This window comes from Hipposideros armiger, unplaced genomic scaffold (genome assembly GCF_001890085.2).
Source record: "Hipposideros armiger isolate ML-2016 unplaced genomic scaffold, ASM189008v1 scaffold_1, whole genome shotgun sequence".
Lineage (NCBI taxonomy): Eukaryota > Metazoa > Chordata > Mammalia > Chiroptera > Hipposideridae > Hipposideros > Hipposideros armiger.
In genome coordinates, this window is record NW_017731351.1 from 7,433,982 (window position 1) to 7,448,250 (window position 14,269).

The 14,269-nt window shown below is 45.8% G+C and overlaps 1 protein-coding gene across 1 annotated transcript in view; it reads left to right on the plus strand.

Annotated features, from left to right (window-relative positions):
* The window catches only part of PRDM5 (PR/SET domain 5), a 114,900-nt gene that overhangs the window by 642 nt on the left and 99,989 nt on the right, over window positions 1–14,269 (plus strand). The gene's annotated exons all lie outside the window — the stretch shown is intronic.

The window sequence follows — 14,269 nt, forward strand, 5'->3', positions numbered from 1 at the left end:
CGAGCGCGTCTCCGCGTGGGCTCGGCCCGCGGGGGCGGGGGCGGGGGTCCCCACCGGCGCGCACGCAGCCCCGCCGCCGCCCTGCTGCCTCTCGGAGGCGGTCCCGCGGCCGCGGGCTCGGGGAGCCTCTCGGCACTTGCCCGGGGGCTGTTCTCTCCCGTGGATGCTGGGAGGTGCCCATTAGATGATCTTCGAACCCCTGGTCTTCCTCCTCCGCCTTTTCCCCTCTGACTAGGTCCCCCCTCCAGACGCTTAGAGGCCAGTGAGTAGGGCGAGCACGTTGGCTGCACAGACGGAACGGCCGGGACACGGTGGGGGGTGAAAGCGAAGGCCTGGGAGGACTGGGAAACGCCAGACTTTGGGGTTTGATGGGAGTTGCGTTAGAGCCTTTTCTCAGGCTCTGTGAACTCCAGAACCAGAAAGGCAGGGGTGAAGGGCCCGGGCTAACGAGAGCCGCCGTTTACTGAGCAGCTACTTCGTGCCAGGGCGTGCTTGCTACTTCACCTACGTTAGTCACTTCCCCAGCGCGCCGGCGCACTCACTCTCGTGCAAGAGATGAAGAAACAAGGACTGCGCAGCCTAATGTCCTGCGGAGTCAGCGAGTTAGGCTTCAAACCCATGGCTTCCGAGTCCAAAGCACAGGTTCTTTCCAGATCGTTCTCTGCCGGCTTCCCAGCACCACCCCCGACACCCTTAACAGATAGTTTGAAAAATGGAGGTTTGGGCAAGATCAGGCTTGTGCAGATAAGGCATGCTATGAAGAGGGTCAGGATGCACCAGACACCAGGATGCCTTTTCTCTGAGCATAAGTCTCCCCCGCCCCCCCAAAGAGCAGGGGAAGGAGGGCGGACAGGTACCTCAGGGCTTCTCTTATGGCAGAACCCGCAAGCAGCCCCCAGGGCAAACGGGAGAAAACAAGCCTATGTCCTCGTTTTCAAATGGCGATTTGGAAGAATGCTCGGAGGGACACACCAGGAGTAAGCACATTATCTGAGCTAGGGCTGTCCTGATGGGTGCTTTTGCCAAATGGACAAATGTTAAAATCAACATTCTTCCAAAGCAGAAGTTGAAATTCTGCTTTTAAGTCTTTCTTACAAGATACGATAATTCCCAAGTGGGTTTTTTCTTGAAGGTCTCAGGCCTAAATGTAATTACTTAAAACTTAAATAAGAGTTCTTAAACATCACTTTGTTTAATGTTATTAAATAGTAATACCTTAAAAAGTTGTATACATATTAGAATTATTACATGATTCCCATTTTTCTCCCTATATTGTTATTTAGGTTTTTAGAAATAGCTGGCCAATGCACTTTTTTTTTGATATCTTTGTTAATTCCAACTTATTTTTCCATGCGTTTGACTATTTGAACATGGTAATTATTTTGGGGCATAGAATAAACAGCTTCCCAAATCATCATATATTACTGCATTTTACAATTGCAGCGCTAAATTTATCTTTTCCCCAGCTCCTGAAACTTCACTATGTAAAACACACAGAGATTTTTATCCAGATCACATCTAGAATGCTTCAGGTGAATATGCAGATGTTTGCAGTAAGTCCAAATGGCATTCTGTGAGTGACAGCTTAGTTTTGATCACAAGATACTCAGTCATAAGGCCACTGACCATAGACAGGTTCAGGGATGCCAGGAATGACCCTGAAGGAGCCTTGCCTCCCAGAGGCTGAGGATGAACCTGAAGCTGGAGTCAGGTTTTGAGTGGTCAGGGTAACGCTAAGTACCCGGGCATCCCCTCCCTGTCTGCATATAGTGTCTTGCTTCTTATCTGTTTCTCTAGTTACCTTGTAGTAAGTAAGGCCTAACCGGCCGAAAGTCAAGGGGTCTGAGAAGAGAGTATTTCAGCAGTAAAATTAAGGACCTTACTTATGATTTTTTTTATGGTCTCTATTTTAAACAGTTTTTGGAATATATCCTTTTCGCTATATATGTTGGAAATTACCGATGTTTTCTCGCACTTTTAAAACACATATGCTCGTATGACACTTCTGTTTTAAAAAACGATTGCAATTCAAGCCATCTGTTGATTGCAAACTCAGAGAATCTAATAATAATCCAGGCCTGTACCAGGTTGGGGGATCTTGCTAGAGGCTCCGCCCCCACTACATTCACCATGTTGATTTGGGGTTCCCTTACCAACGGGACCCCGAATCCTTCTCTAGACCCACTCCTTTTTGTGCAGCATCTCCTAGAGTGGGGTTCCTGCAGCAGAATCGCCAAACTCCTGGGTTCTACCATAGCCCCACTAGGTTTTTCAACTTGGCTGTTAATCCTTTTTTGCAAGCCTGTTGCCTCTCTTTGGGGGAGGGGTAATGAAATCTACATAGTGACAAGAAGAAAAGGAAAGGACTTCCTTTCCTTTTGTTGCCATTATGGAAATTAGAGGTTGGATGAGGAAGGTCATTTGGTAGCTACTTCTGAGTAAGCCAGGAGTTGTTCTTGGAAAGCCCTCCAGTAGAAAAAGGAGGCCTGCGTTCATTCACAGTTATACACATTGAAATTGCTCGTGATGAGAATAATACAATGGACACTTTTCTCGCCATGGGCCAGGCAGGCTCTGTGTTATGAGCACTGTTTAATGCTTCAGTAAAGATGTGGAATTCTAGGTTATGAATATCAGTTACTCAAAACTAATAAATTAAGTATAAATATAATAAAAAGTACATTACATTTTTAATATCATGACCATTTTTTTCTCTGGCTGGGCTTATACAGTAGTCCCCACTATCCATGGGGGGCAGGTTTCCAAGACCCCCCGTGGATGCCTGAAACCATGGATGGTCCCAAACCCTATATTCTGTTTTATCCTATACATACGTATGATAAAGTTTAATTTATAAAGTACGCAATTTCATGGATAGAAGATTCGTTCTTACCTAAGTAGATCTTAGGAACGTCAGACTTTTTTCCTTATTAGGTGGAGAACTTTCACCTTTTCACTTAAAGGAAGCACTTTCTGGCTTCTCTTTGGCGTTTCTGAATCACCAGCATCGCTACTCTTGCACTTTGGGGCCATAATTAAGTAAACAGTGTGTCTTGAACACAAGCCCTGTGACACTGCCACAGCCAATCTGATAACCCAGACGGCGTGACTAACGGACGGAGAGCATGTATGCAGTATACGCATGTGGGGACGCTTGGCAAAGGGACGAGTCACGTAGGGGCTGCACTTCACGCAAGATTTCAATACGCTCCTCAGAAAATGTATGAATTGTTTATGTTTGGAATTTTCCATTTCATGTTTTTGGACTGTAGTTGACCTTGGATAACTGAAACTGAGGAAAGTGAAACCCAGCATTAAGGGGGGACAGCTTGTGATTAATCAGTGGGTGGTGGCATTTGACCTTGTGCTTGAACCCAAAAAGTGGAACGGTAAACCCTAAGTTTTCTTCAAGCTCCCAGATTCTGTGACTTGATGGAAAGCATGATGACGGGAAATATGCTACCACTACCAGTCTTCCTGCCCTTTAGGTGTATTGCAGGCTGTTGGTTTTCCTTCCTTCTGACTTCTGTCACACGTGGCAGGCACTGTGCTGGCTCTGGGGATACACGGGTGAGCAAAATGGACAACATCAGTCCACAGGAATTTGTTTTCCTATGTGGGGAGATAAGGGGTAAACAAGTAAAAAAGGGAAGATTACTAAGATAATTTAAGCATGTATATAGAGGGTGCCAAAACAATGTATACACATTTAAGAAAGGAAAAAACTATTAAAATTGTAATACTCATTATATATCGATAACGTAAGATGAATACAAGTCATGTGTGTACATTTTTTTGGCACCCCTGGTATATGGGTTGACTAGGCACTGTATTAGGCAGTGGAATTGCAGAATTGTAGCAATGTTTTGTCTGGTCATGGAGACATAAAAGTTAATAGTTTCCATACAATCTGACTAGTGCTATGACAGACAACAACACGAGGTTGTGAGGTTACATGAGATAAGAGGAACTACAGGTGTGCAGAAGATGGAGAACCCCCATCGTCATGGCAGTAAGTCATCAGAAAATGCTGGGGGGCTTCACAGAAGGCTTTATGGAGGTGCTGAATTTCATGGGGTCACATTATCATTAATATTGTCTTTGCGACAGCACTTTAACTTTACGTGCATTATTTTGTTTTACTCTTCCATGAACCCTGTGAAGTAGGTACTGTTATTGTGCCCTTTCTCAGTTGAGGAAATTGAGGCAGAAAGGTTGGCCAGGTGACACAGAATGAGTGATGGGTCTGTGATGCTGATTTCAGCGAGTCTGCCCAGATTTTGTGCTCTTTATCAGTTTGGGTGGAATGGAATGGTTTGCAGGTAGAATTGTTGGAAATAAAATGGAAGCAGTCCTTGAGGCCTACACCTTGCGACAGACCTTATTTTAGACCCGGAAGTTGTTTAAACGTTTCCACTGAAGCACCACCTTGTTCAGGGGACCCTGGAGGCAGCCTGAAACGGTCACACACAATCACACATTTTGAAGTCTGGGTTTTTCTCGTCACTATGCACTTGTGTGTGTTATTTTATTGCACAAGGGTCTTCAAAGGTTTATTATCATCCCCAGTTTATAGATTAAACACTTGCTCAATTATTACTTCTTGTTAAAAGTTCACAGGTCTTTATGTTGACCTTTCACATTTTTCTCCTTTGGAATTCATTCTTCCCTAGCTGACGAAAACCTTGCCTGACCGTCAGATATGTGGTTATCACTCTTTACATCTAGAAGCTCTTTAACTTGCATACCCTTAGCATAGCTGAGCTGGGTTTGTATTTTTAAAAAGACTGAAAGGAAGGCTAAAGACAAGCAAAAAAAAAAAAAAAAGTAAAAGAAATAACAAACTAAAATATGTCTCTCCCAGATTCCTAGTTCCCCGGTTCCAGCAGAAGCAGCAGTGAGCATTGCTGAGGTCCATGTGAACTTAAGTGAATACACACCAGCCACAGTGAGGGACGGTGTTGGGCCTCTCTCTTCCTGGCTCCCTTCCCTCCGCACCCTGTGCTCCTCTGCCCACACAGCTCCCAGGTGGCACCCGTGCCTAGGAACTCGCAGGCAGACGCCCACCACACTCTGCCCTTCTCATGAACAAATGCAGGATCCGCGTTCTAGCTTGCCAGGTGTGCTAGGACTGTATCCACAGCTGCTTTTCAGCTCAAACTTATTGACAGCACTGGGTATGAGTTTCCGGTTATTGGTGTAACGAACGATTACAAGTTTAGTGAAAACAACACTAACTGGTTCCGGAGAATAGAAACCTAAAATGGGGTGGGCTGGCTGGTTCCTTCTGGAGGCTCTAGAGAGACTTAAACCTCTGCCTTCCCCAGTTTCCTGGAGGCCGCCGGCATCGCTTTGCTCAGCGTCCATATCATCCCGACCTCTGCTTTTGTCCTCATAGCTCCTTCTCTGGTCCCCCGCCCTCTCTTAGAAGGACCCTTGCGATTACTGTAGGTCCACCCGCGTAACCCCGCATAGTCTCCTGTCTCAGAATCCCTAATGTAATGACCCTTGAAAAGCCCCTTTTACGTTGTCAGCGATATCTGGGAATTAGGATGTGAGCACTTTGGGGGGCGGGGGGTGGGGAGGTCTGTTATCCATCGTACCAGGGCTCCAAAGTATAATTCTTCCTGGCCTGGATCATGGACATTTTACAGTGACTAACAGGGTGAGTCCCAGCCCACATACTGGTCCTGATAAAAGGTACCCTCTGCAAACCTCATGTTGATGAGTATTCCGCCTCGTTTTCAGTATTGGTTCTGGCAAAGGGCTACAGGGTTGGCGTTAGGTATGCAGAGAAGCCTGGGTGAGTGTTTCTCTTACAAAGGGGAAGAGGAAGTGTGTATGGAAGGAATGGATGCTGACAGTCTCCATGGTACTGCTCACAGGCCTGCAGGCGTCCCCTGATTGGCTCATTCCCATTGTACAGAGGAAGATACTGAAGCCCTGAGAGGCTCTGCAGGGGTCTTGCCGCGCAGCACAGCTACCTCTCAGTCTCCCACGCCTTTGCAATCCCTGCTTCCTCTCTTTCAAACCAAAGCAGACACCTTGATAAGGGATTGGAAGTAAAAACATTTGGCGAGGTCAAATCTCAAGTAAAAATATCTGAAATAAAGGTTTAAATCTGTGCTTGTGAACATACAGTAAGCTAAAAAAAAAAGGGTGGGAGGTGGCAGGTTGGCTAGGGTTAGAAAAACATGGGAAAGAGGAAACCTAAAAAGAAAAGTGAGTAAAAGCACAGAGGAAAAATCACATAATATGCATTCATGTGAATGCAGGAAGACCCGATTTTGCAGAATAAGGTGTTTTGTTGATCAGCTTAGAGGGTGGCTGTGAAGAAACAATGGATCTTTATGGCAGTGCTAAAATTCTGCCAGTGGATGTTTGCTGGAATTTCCTGGTGGCTGATGATAACCAATGTGGGGATGTAATCTGGGGGAGTCATCAGCGCCCTGCCTGCCACAGGCTCACACATTTACACTCCACGGTGGCGACTCAGTGCAGCTTCGTATATCCTGGAGGAATTACAGGTTTTTTTTAATGTAAAACTAACCCATTTAAACTAATGTTTCCTCAGCAACCTCATATTTGTTTTTTTTGTGATAACAGCTACAAGGTTAATTCTTTCAACAAATATTTATTGAGCTACTGTACTTTTTAGGCACTGGGCTAGTTGCTGGTGACAGAAGGGTGAGTGACAGATGACAATCACTGGGTGTGTTATACGGTTTATATTTAAACCCTCCAGCAAGCCTGCAAGCCATTATTTTCCTTGTTTTATAAACGAGGGAACTGATTTAGAGGAAGGTTCCATGAATCACAAGTGAATTAATCAGCATCAGGACTCAGATCATCCCATATAGCCTTTGCACTCAAAACACCAACACTGTTTCTTCTCTATGCTGGTAAAATGCGGTATCTATGCTCATGTGCCACATATACTGGCAGCCACTCACACGCTTTTAAAAAATTATTTTATAAAACTGAAGAAAGAGCAAGCTCATCGCACTATCTAACATGTCTCCTTTAACAGTATCTGGAAATCCCTCCAAGGAATCTGCTTTGGCTCTAAGTTGTTATTTTTAATGACTGAGCATATTCTATGCTGTGAATGTGCATAATTTTCACTTATTCAGATCTTGCTTTACACAATTAATCAGTAAATCTTAATCGCCAAGGTCTGTACTGGCCATTTGGAGTAAACCAGTGTACAAAAGAGAAATTCTGGCACCTGTGGAGCCTGCATTCTAGGGAAGGGAGACAGAAAAGAAACAGTGAATGTACATTTTACACTGTGTTAAGATGTGGCAAGTGCTATGGCTGAGACAAGTCGAGCTGGGTACTGCCGACTTGGCCCAGCGTGTGGGTGTGTGTGTGGGATGCTGTTATGAAGAGGTGACCCCATCAGCCCTCACCGACGGGGAAGACTGGGGCAGTGACTTAAGGGATGGGAGGAAAGCAGCCCCGTGTATTTCTAGGGATAGAGCATTGTAGGCGGTAGCCGGAGCAGAGGCCCTGAGATGGGAGTTGGCCTATTGTGCCAGGACAGTAGGCAGTGAAGCCGGGATGGAGGGGGCGAGGGGGCTGAGCCCTGAGGAGGAGGGCAGAGAGCCAGTGAAGGGGGGGCACTCAGACAAGAGCCTCATCTCTTAGGGCCTGTTAGGCCATTGTGAAGACATTGGCTTTGCTTGGAGTGAAACGGGGAGCCACTGCAGGCTTGAGCGGAGGAGTGACACGCTGTGACTTGAGTTTATCAGGGATCACCCTGACTACTGCTGAGAAGCGGTGTGAACTGGGAGACTTGTTAGGGCTCTTTACAGTAATCCGCCTGCGAGAAGATGCCGGCTGAGACCAAGATGGTGGTGATGCTGTCAGGGTACCGTGAAGATGGTGGTGACAGACTATGCTGCCGAGTTACGGGTGAAGAAAGGACAGGATCAAGGATATAGCAAGCGTTCTAGCTTGAGGAATAGGAAGGCTTAGATTTTCCAGGTCATTACTCGACCCACCACGGAGAGAGCCTCACACCAGTTCTGTGCCAGAACCGAAGGCTTCCCCGACACATAGTTGCCCATATGTGATAGTAGCAGTCGTTTTGCTCAGGATGAGCGAGTAGCTCAGGGTTGCGGTTAAGGGAAAAGACGGTGCATTCAGGTCGCCGTAGACCTGGAATCTCTTCTTCCTCACAGCTCTCCTGAATTTCCCATTTCATGAAGGATAATTCTGTTATATCATGGGCACTTGTGCATTTCTTTATCCCCGGACATCTGCCGTATCAGCTGAGAGTAATTGAGACAATGGTAGTCACCTAAGCCTTGGGGATTTTCTTCTCCCTATAACAAGAGGTCGGCAGGTGGGCATTTGCTGCTAATCAAGCAGTTCAGCTGCTCAAAATGTAAGGGTGGAAGTCTTTGTAGTTCTCTCGGCCTCAAGATGGCTGCATTAGCCCTGGCTCCCATGGTCTTATTCCAGGTGAAGAGAAACAGGAAGTCAGCAAGGCTTTAGGGGGTGCTTACCAGCTGACTTAGCGCTCAGGTAAGAGCTCGTGGTGGGTCTCTGCAGTACGATGGTTTCTGCTGGCGGTTGTCCACTGTCCTCCCTATGTTAATGGAAAGCTGGTAAACGGAGCTTTTCTACCTGGATACATGAGTCCCCTCAACGAGGTCAGTGTTCTGGTACTAAGGAGAATGGATATAGGGAGGCAGCCTGTCTGCTGGGCAGTCGCTGTAGAGAAAGAAGATGGGGTAGTTTTCAGAATATATTTTTAGAAACGTACTTTGTTAAAGGCCTAATTGTGTTGCAAGAGCACGGTAGTTTAACACTGAAACGTAATTATGTTCCAAGTGGGGACTCTAGATTCCTTCTGTGAAAAGTCATCCTTCTTTCACAGAGAAGTGATTCAGCTGCAGATGGATTCACTTTAATATAATTTATTTCATCTATATGCATATACTTGTTATTAGTTGAACCATTTCAAAGTAAACTACAGACTTCATGACAATTCATTTCTCAATATTTCAGCATCAGGACATTCTCCTAAATAGCCATAATATCATTTTCATGCCCAAGAAAAAGGACAGTCATTTCCTAATGGCTTCTAATTCCAGCCCATATTCGGGTCACTCCAGTTGCCTCCAAAATGTTTTTATAGCTGTTTTTTTTTGAACCAGGACCCGAGCACGACTCGCCCGTTACATTTGGTTATGTCGACTCAATCCGGACCGCCTCCCTCTTCCCAGCCCCGTTTTTCAGTAACTGGCTTCCTCTTCTTTCCGAAGAGATCGGCCCGCTGGTTTGTAAGTGTGCCACAATCTGATTGCTTTCCCAGGGTTTTCTGTAATGTGTTTGTCTTCCGTATTTTTCCTAATCTGGAAGTTAGCTAGACATGGTATTACTGTGTAAAAATTTGCTTTTTCACACTGGCATTGTGTATTCAACACTTCTCCCCATCCTCACAATACTTTATACATTGCAATACGTGGTGCAGTTTTAGCAGCGGAAGCAGGAAGGAACCAGGAAGAAGCCGCCTTCCTCTCCCAGGTGTTTTATCCACGTGCTCTTCCCAGGTGCTGGGTGAGACAGGCAGGGAGGCGGTCTGCCCATGCGGCCCCGCCCTTCCGTCTCAGGTGGGGCCCGGAGAGCTCTATAAACAGCCCTCTCACGTCGCTGTGGCAGACACTGGGGCATGAAGGGTCCCAATGGTTTCCTTCATAAGGCCACAAGGCAGCAGGCACATGTCTCTGGCCCTCCCGCTGTCACTAATGCCCCGCTTGGTTAAGGTAATCTCCCCCTTGTAAGGGTGCTGATACTGGACGAATATCTATTTCACTACCAACCTTTTGCCTAATGGTTTTAGTATCCATTGATCATCCTTGCCTGAATCAGTTATGTTATTAGGGGTTTCACAATGGGGATTTCTCAAATATTCCTCCTGTATTTCTAAGTTAGCATTCCTGTGTAAAGAAGGGCTTTCTTTCATAGTTTGCAGGTAACTGGTTATCCTGAACTAGGGTTGTTATGTAAAAGGTAGGATGAATGCTTGGTTCTTTCTCTTGACTAATTTCAGTAAGTTGTTATCCTCTAATGATGGCAAATGGGGATTTTTTTAAAAACAAAATTTTCTTTTTATCGTTATGGAGTTAAGAATTTGTTAATGCGTTTCAGTCAAATTACCCTCTTACTCTCTTTGGTTCTCAAATTGTTCTAAATTTGGCCTGTGGGAGCTCTTTCTAATAGAATTTAAGAGCTAGAAGAAATCTTAGAAATCGACTATTCCAAATCCAAAAATTTTATAGCTAAGGAGACTGAAGTTCAGCAGTTTGTGACATCCTTCTGTGTCACAGCTAATGAATGGCAGAGCGAGGGTTAGGATCCATATCTCTTGAGGCCTCAGCTGGTGCTTCCCCCCTTCTTCTAAGAGGGAGAGCTGGAGGAAGTCTTGCTTTTGACTTCTCACTAATAATATTAAGAAAAATAAGAGAAAATGGCCCACATGTTTGCAATCATACTTTTTTTTGTTTATTAAAAGTTATTGTCTAGCCCAGTGGGTGGCAAATTGAATGGATTAATTTATCTGCTTTGTTTAGTAACAGCAAAGAAGCACCATGGTAGGCCAGGCATTGGGCCCACCTAAGACGTGAGTGTGACTTGGACAATTTGGTGTCTGCAGATGGAATTTGTCTTGGGGTCACGTTTTATTTGACCTGTACAGAATTTTGAAAACTTGGATTTCATCGCCAATATAGAAAAGTAGTGATCACACACAAAGCTGACTCGTCAGCGTCTCTAAAATATGTGCAGCTATCTGGCAACATTGGCCCCCACGGTGAGAGAGCAGCTCTCAGCTGGAGCGGAGACAGCATATCCCGTTGGCCTCCTGGCCACGCCCTGACGTGTCCTTTACATATTTGTTGTTGGGTGCCTGAGGTTGTGCTGCTTCCTGCCTAACCTTGTGAACATTTGAGATCCTGCTGGCCCTTGAGATAGTTAGAAGCCAAGAATTCTATAGGAAGGGTCTTGCCAAGAAAGCACAGCCTGAAGGTAACAGCAGTAACTCAGGCGCACGTGAAAAGCAAAAAAACGGTGGACCCGGCAGTTTTCCTGCCGCTGGTATGAGATCTGCAGCGTGATCACAGAAAGCAAAACCAATGATGACAGGACGTCGGCTGGAAAATTTTGAAATTTTCAGGAAGATAGTTTGAAATATTGGTTTCCTTCCTATCATTAATTATGAACCTCTCCTTAGGTGTTTAAAATGCTAAGGCATGTGTGTATATATATATAATTTATATTACAATGAATCATATGAAACATTTTCATTTTTGTAGGTTGAAAATGGTCCAATATTGATAATTTCATATGGTTCAACTACTTAATATATATTATAATATATATGGTGTATATATATATGTGGTATGTACCCCAAGTCTTCCTTTCATATGTGTGTGACCCAAACATCTTTGAAGCCCACTAAGGTAGAAGGGGCGTATTCTCAGGTTAGAATTTCCATAGGCAATGGCTAGTGAACAGAGCAGTGTATATACTGCTGTTACATTGAAAGGAAGTGCTGTATAGAGGAGAAACCACAGTGAACAGAGCTGGAGAGGTGGTGGGTAGCAGGTGCTGGGGTCCTTAGGGAAAGTTTCAGAGTGAGAGTGGGTCCAGCATATATAAAATCTTCATCTAAAGCCAAATATAAATTGTTGTAACTATCTGCAAGGTGTCCTACCCCAAGTGCTGTGGATAATTAAGAGTTGACTACTCACGTTTTTGTAATCTTGCAGCCACAGAAACTCGTTTATTTAATCAAATTATCCCAAGGTACCCACAAGTGTGCTTTGAAGGCAATCTCATCAGATCCAGAGAGCTAAATATTCTTATAAATTTGCCTCCTCTATGTATGTTTTTATGTTAGTGTTTTTCAAACTGTGGATGGCAACCTATTGGTGAGTTGTGAAATTAACTTATTGGGTCAGAACTAGTATTTTTAAGTAAGTGATGAAAATAGAGTAGAAAATATGGCAGTGTGATGTACAGAGTAAGGGTAGTATTGTTTCGAGAAATTTATAGTTCTGTATGTGTGGATTTCTGTGTGTATGTGAATTTGCTAGGCTGAGATGCAAAATGTATCGTTTACTCTGGGTTGAGGAAAAAAATTGAAAGCTGTTGTTGGCAGAGGGCCAGGAGGGCAGATTCCAGGCTCTCGGCCTCACGTGGAAAAGGTGCTGGCTCCTTTATTAGATGGCCCCCAGCTGTAACCAGTGGGCCATTAGCTACTATTGTTTTGCATATACCTGCGGCAGCTGGTTAGCAAGCACAGGTGTTGCGGATGGTGCAGGTCCTGCGGCTCCTACTTCCTGTGTCTCCCCAGCCGCCAGACAGACTGTGGGGCAGGAAGACCCCTTGTGGGGGTGCTGACAGATGTTTGCTTCTCATGTCTCTACCAGCAGTCATGGAGAACATAATGTAGTGGTATGAACCCCCTATCTGTGGCTCCGTTGTTCCTTTTCGGCCTCACTGAGTCCCGCGTTCATCTGCTGGGAGCTGAGCCCCAGCATGACAGCTGTATTTCTTATAGTTTGGTAGTTTGAGTTTATGATAGAGTAGTTGTTCACTATTAATAGCAAAGCTTTAAAAGTCAGAATTCTGATTCTTATTTTGAATAGTCACAATTGTAAGTCCTTTAATAATCGGACTCAGCCTGCATCCAAGCAGGCATTTTTACTGATACCAGTGCATTTATTTGGGTTTTCAGTCCTTCCTCTTCAGTTCTTTGAACATTGCTGAATTGATTGATTCATTTTTTCCCCCTCCAACTTTGTACTGACCAGCATGGATAGACCAGTTGCCTTGGAAACTGTGAACTCAGATTATTACCTTCTGCCATAGTCGATAAAGGCTAAAACATGACCAAGTGGAGTAAAAAGCTGACCTGCATGCTTTAATACCAAATCCTCAGATTTATTACCCAAAACACACCTATTTTTGGGTCTGTCTTCCAGGCTGGCTTTAACATCAGGCAGTTGCTTCATTCTGTCCAGCAGTCAGCGTGCTGAGTGACTGCTATGAACGAGGCGTGACCAGTGTGATTACCACGTGCTGTCGCTGTCGACAGAAAGAGGGGGGGCAGGCGCTGGGTCGTGCGGCCGTCTGTCAGGGTTCTGAGGGGTGGCATGGGGAAGGGGACAGTGCCTGAGCTCCCCACCCAGAATAAACCACCGGCTCCCAGTCCTTTCTCTGACCTTTGCTAGGTGACTGGCCTTCATCCAGCAAGGGATTTAAACTCTTGGAGTCCTGGTTGCCTTCACTGTTAAATGGGGACATTCTCACATAGGATGATTTGAAGTGGGCCACATTGTAGCTCAGTCAAGATACACCTCCCTCCCGCTGCTTTCAGTTCTCATACAGCTTTTCTGAACTCCCTTTCAATACTGGGGCCGTCCCATGTGGAGGTGAGAATGATCCCCCCCTGGGGCTGTTGTCTGCCTGAGGAGTGACCCTGTGTCAGCAGAAGTGGCTGGTGATGCCTGGTGGTATCTAGAAGCAGAGACGGCTGCCAGCCCCTCTGAACCCTGCTCCCTAAACTTAGTTATAAATAGCAGTCGCCCCGTTTCTGTGGTGTGACTGTGCTGGGCGATGGGGATTCCAGTCTTGACTTGAGGAATCCCGGCGGCATTTTCTGCCCCCAAGCTAACATTAAAGACCAGGTCTTCCGGCTCCGCCATTATTTGTCGGCTCAGTTAATTGAGGGGCTGGGTTAGCTCGTTTAACTCCTTTAAGCTTCAACATTTCACTGGTCCCAGGAGCTGGGCTTTCTGTTAATTCATATGCTGTGAAACATTGCTTTGGTGGTTATTTCCCCCTGACCATGTTCATCAGAAGTTCCCCTGGAGATTTTGGTGGCTTTTTCTTTGTCCACTTCCTTCTGAAGGGAAGGCTCTGATGAGCAGTCAGCGGTGGGCTGGCAGGGCGCCCACCAAGGCTCCGCGCCCCTCAGACCCCACCCGGACAGGCTGGACCCCACCCCTGCTGTCTCTCCAGGCCCTGCTTTGGTGGCTTTGGTGAGAAAAGAGTGTCGCTTCCCCGTTTAACCTGCTCACAGGTCCTTGCAGGGCCAACTGCTGGGGACACCTATGCCTGGGACATCTCACCTGGGAGCTCGTCAAAAATGCAACTCCCCATGTCCCCCTGCCAAAGACTCTGATTTTAATAAGCCCAGGATCCTGAATTTGAAATTCTCATGCCGGGCGGGGGTGGGGTGGGGTGGGAGTGG